The sequence below is a fragment of the Pantherophis guttatus genome, chromosome 8 (genome assembly GCF_059756535.1).
Source record: "Pantherophis guttatus breed Tessera chromosome 8, ASM5975653v1, whole genome shotgun sequence".
NCBI lineage: Eukaryota > Metazoa > Chordata > Lepidosauria > Squamata > Colubridae > Pantherophis > Pantherophis guttatus.
Window position 1 is genome coordinate 81180859 of NC_142070.1, and position 5584 is coordinate 81186442.

Sequence of the window (5584 nt, forward strand, 5' to 3'; positions counted from 1 at the left end):
CAGGAATTCATTTTTCCCAAACCTTTTCCAATACACACCAATGTTTCCTTAAAATTTTTAATAGAGCATGCACGTTTGAATTCATTTATATTCCCAAAACAGTGAAATTAGTTTGCCTCCTCTTCGGTTTTGGGTAGCATTCAATTAAATTGTACAACTTACTCTGTTTCTGCTCGCATAAGATAACTGCCAAGCCAGCAAATTATTACTGATCTCTCGGAGCTCATTCCTGAGAAGATGAAACTATTTCTTCTACTTCTAAAAAAACCAGTTATTTAAAAGGAAAAATTGCAAGGTTTTCCCGATTGCACACTTGGTATTTCCTATGGACGTGTTTTTCCTTAATTGATTTAGCCTTAAAAATCATAATCTGGAACCCAAACTCTCTATTATTTGATAGATATACAGAATACAGAATAACTGAGTTGGAAGGGACCTTGGAGGTCTTCTAGTCCAATCCCCAGCTCAGGCAGAAAACCCAGGGATGAAATCTGACAGGTTCTGGAGAACCGGTAGCAGAAATTTTGAGCAGTTTGGAGAACCGGCAAATACCATCTGGCTGGTCCCAGAGTGGGGTGGGAATGGGGATTTTGCAATATCCTTCCCCCAGGAGTGGGGAGGGAATGGGGATTTTGCAATATCCTTCCCCCAGGAGTGGGGAGGGAATGGGGATTTTGCAGTACTGCCACGCCCACCAAGCCACACCACGCCCACCAAGCTACGCCCACAGAACTGGTAGTAAAAAAATGTGGATTTCACCACTGAGAAAACCCTATATCCTTTCGCACAAATGGTTGTCCAATCTCTTCTTAAAAACTTCCAGTGTTGGAGCATTCACAACTTCTACAGGCAAGTTGTTCCACTGATTAATTGTTCTCACTGTCAGGAAATTTCTCCTTAGTTCTAAGTTGCTTCTCTCCTTGATTAGTTTCCATCCGTTGCTTCTTGTCCTGCCCTCAGGTGCTTTGAAGAATAGCTTGACTCCCTCTTCTTTGGGGCAGCTCCTGAGATATTGGAAGACTGCTATCATGTCACCTCTGGTCCTTCTTTTCATAAGACTAATGTCAGCGTCTCACCGCTGGCATAGAGAGGAGAGAGATAAGCCCTGAACTTTTGCCTGCTAAATCCCTTTGAAGCTGGGTCGTCGTGGAAATGAAGGGGAGGGGGACATTCCTGTGAAATGACGAGGCAAGAAGTCAGTGGAGTGACTTGGAAGATAGCCAATGAGAAGCAGATAATTGGGGATTGGAAAGGGAGGAATTGGGGGGCAAAAGGTCAGTCTTGTCCGCATCGAGTCATGATCCGGTTGCTGTACTCAAATAAAGAGAAGATTTCCTTAAAGATTGGCAGTTTGGAAATTCATTTATTTTGAGATAGCATCGAAGTCTGACAACTAGACATATCCAGTTCTTCATATGTTTTAACCTCCAGTCCCCTAACCATCTTGGTTGCTCTTCTCTGCACTTTTCCAGAGTCTCGACATCTTTTTTACATCATGACGACCAAAACTGAATGCAGGATTCCAAGTGTGGCCTTACCAAGGCCTGATAAAGTGGTATTAACACTTCACGCGATCTTGATTCTCTCCCTCTGTTAACCTAGGATTGCATTGGCATTTTTTGGCAGCTGCCGCACCCGGCTGGCTCATCTTTCAGTGATTGTCCATTAGGATTCCAAGATCCCTCTCACAGTTACTGTATATTGAGCCAGCTACCACCTGCAGTTTACCTGTGCATTTGGTTTTTCTTGCCTAAATGTAGAACCTTACTTTTTTTCCACCATTGAAAAGGAAAAGGTCCACCTCCTAATACACATAACTACAGCTGCCAGACTGGCGTACGCTCAATACTGGAAAAAGAAAGACCTACCACCAGACGACCTTATAATCAGCAAAATATTAGAGTGTGCAGAGATAAGTAAATTAACACATGAGATAAATGATGATGAAAATTCAGATTATGATACTGTGTGGGGAAGATGGTACGAATGGATAAATGATAGAATCAAAGAAGGAGTAAAAGGTGTAGAAATTAATTAGAAATGTATAGTATAAATGACACCAGATATTTTTTCATGTATATATGTACAAACACTGCGAATCCGATGTCAAACAGAATTGTTACTATATTTTACTTGTGTAAAAAAAAAAAAACCCAATAAAGTGTAAATAAAAAAAAAAGAATTTCATTTTTTTATTAAAAAGCTTTACAGAAGGTTTACATATTCCCCCCCTTCCCTACCACCCCCTCTCCTCCCTTAACCCCCCCCCACCCCTTCCCCTTCCCATCCACCCACCTCCCCCCCTCTTCCCCCCAAAAAATTACCGGGTATAACATTCAATATACATAATCCATCCTAATCTAAGTAATTATAACATTCAACATCTCTTATTCCTTCAATTCCCTAATTACCCTGCTAATTTAATTACCTAAAAACACGCCAAATATCTACATATTTATTCATAACCTATCTGCAACTTCTTATTCTGGTGTTTGCTTTGGATATAATCTATCCATCTTCTCCAGTCCCTTAAGTATCTTTCATTTGAATGGTCGTTCAAGTACGCTGAGATTTTTGCTAGGTTTGTTACTTTCATTGTCCATTCTTGGATTGTAGGTAAATCTTGCTTCTTCCACTATTGTGTCACCAACAATCTTGCTGCAGTTATTAAATTCAAAATCAAATTAGCCTCTATAACCGTACAATCCGTAACTATACCCAGCAGAAACAACTGTGGTATAAATTTTAACCTTCTTTTTAAGAATGTTTTGTAAAATCCGCCAAATTTTTATCCAGAACGCTTTAACCTTTTTACACGTCCACCAAATATGGAAGTATGTAGCATCCTCACAATCACATCTCCAACATTTTGGTTGTACATTCGGGTACATACAAGATAGTTTTTTTGGATCTAGATGCCATCTATAAAACATTTTATAAAAATTCTCCCTTTAAGTTTTGCGCTTGTGTAAATTTCACATTTCTTACCCATATTTACCATTGAATTTCATTGTGCCAAGCAGCACAGCTCACTTCGGAAATGTTTTGAAGATGACATCCTTGCACTGCCAGGTCAAACCCAGCATGGATGCTTCAAGAGAGGCTTCACAAAGTTCTCCAGGTCCCTACTAAAGTTACCCAATAAAGTCTCCCTTCGTCATTAAAAGCCCAGCATTTAGTGGCACCGAACTTCCATCCATGCCTGCTCGTTCCATCCCCTGAAGCAAAAAACTATTGGAATAAAATTAAGTTATTAAGTGGAGGAAATGATACAACGACGTGTAGACTTAAAACCAGAGGTATTCCTATTGGGTATCTTACCAGAGAAAATGAGTAAAGATAATATATATTTGATTATACATGTCATAACAGTGGCAAGGATTGTTTATGCACAAAATTGGAAAGCAGAGAATATACCTTCGGAGGGAGAAGTCATTAAAAAAAATCTTAGATTGTGCAGAAATGAATAGATTAACTATGATGATAAAGGAAAGAGAAGATACAGAATATTTTAAGATACGGAATAAATTTTACTCTTGGTTGGAAAAGGGATGCAAATAAGTTTTAAAAGAGATTGGGAAAAAAATATGGTTGTAATTAGAACATTATATTAACGGAAAATCTTTGTAATGGACTATGGTGAGATTGAAGACAGAAGAGGTAGAGAAGAGAAGAAACTTTTGAAGATAGCATCAAAATGTTACGTGGAAGAAAATGAATGATGTACTAAATGTTTGTTTGTCTTAAAAAATAAAAAAAACTTAATATATATATAAAAGAAGATGGACCACTGACCTGGCTGGAAGTGCCAGAGACAATGGGGGAGGGGCGGGGGGGCAGCTTCCTGGTTCTCATGCCCTTCGGCTCTCCAGCACATCTTGAGGCCAGCTGGAGTTTCTCCTTGTCTGGCCGTTGACCTGTGTTCCTTCCAAGCCTGGGAAACCCCAAATGTTTGGGCTGATCTTGAGAAGACGCTGGGGTGGATTTTCTCAACGAAGGGGCTTCCCCGGGACGGTTGCGGCATACGCAAAAGTTTACATGATATTCATTTCAAGCAAAGCTTTAGTTTGGGCAGCAGCGTGTAAGGCAGTGACGGCTAACCTTTTTGCCGTCGTGTGCCAAAAGCGGAGTGAGTGAGGGGGGGGGTCGCTCACACACGTGCCCACACCCATAATTCAATGCCCCCCGCCCCCCATGCATGTGCACACAACCCTATCCGTGCTCCCTTTGCTTATGGCATGGTGAGCCCGGTAGGCTTGTTTTTCACCCTCCCCAGGCTCCAGAGGCTTTCTAGGAACCTGGGGAGGGCAAAAACAGCCTTCCCCATCCTCCCAGAGGCCCTCCGGAGGCCGGAAACAGCCCATTTTCTGGCTTCCGGTGGGCCCAGAAGGCCCGAAAATCAGCTAGCCAGCGCGCGCATGATGAGCTAGGGCAATGCTCGCGTGCCCACAGATATGACTCCGCGAGCCACCTGTGGCATGCGTGCCATAGGTTCGCCATGAGGGGTGTAGGGGATCCAGATGTGCTTTGTGCCAAGTTAGGGTTTCTACTTCGGGGAATTGGCGTATTCTGAGCACTCAGGCTGGCGAACGCTGAATGCTCTCCACGGACAGCGATCTCCCCGCACACAATTCATTGCACTCGTGGTGAGTCTAAAATGGACTTTGATAAATGAGAGGGAGCCATCAGCCTCAGGTTGTCGAGGCTGAGATGCAGTGTTTGATCTTGGGAACACTTAAAAAAAAAAAGAAAATTGGGTGGGGAATCTGTGAAGACTTAAAACTCATCAATGAAGGTGAATGCACACGTCCCAGGATAATGTTTCAGGATCGAATCTGGGTGGGTCACCGCTGGGACCAGAGGGTTTAGCCTTCATGTTGGAGTTCATCCTCAGGGAACTCCTCTCTCTCCCTCTCTCTCTCTCTCTCTCTCTCTCTCTCTCTCTCTCTCTCTCTCTCACCAGAATGTGTACAGAAAACCCCAAAAGACATGATGGCGGAGAAGGAGAAGCATATCCGCCTGGGCTCCAGCCATGATCGGTAATGAGCATCAGCTGGATGCAGTTTGGAGAGCGGAGAGGCCTGAAGGAGCCCATTCACACCACTGAGAAGGAAAGGGAAGGAGGAGAAGAGGAAGGGAAGGCAAGTGCAAAGGAGAGAGAAGACGGAGCTCAGGAGAAATGCAGGAGAAGGAGGGTAGAAGTTAATAAATAAATAAATGATAGATAGATAGATAGATAGATAGTATAGAAATAGATGATAGAGATAGATAGGTAGGTAGGTAGGTAGGTAGGTAGGTAGATAGAGATAGATAGATAGATAGATGATAGATAGATAGATAGAAGATGGCCCCACCCCATGCCCCGCCCCATCCTGTCCTATATTCCCTTGTTTTTTAACTCAGCTGATTTGTGCGGCAGAGTGATTGCCGTGCCTCAGCTGAGCTAAACAACAGCTCAGCTCACCAGCGGTAACACCGAGGGCGGTCTTTGAGGGCTACATGCGCGAAGCGTGATCTCATAGAACCGGTAACAACGTTAGTCATGAGGAAAACACCGTAGCAAGGAAACAATCACGATATCGAC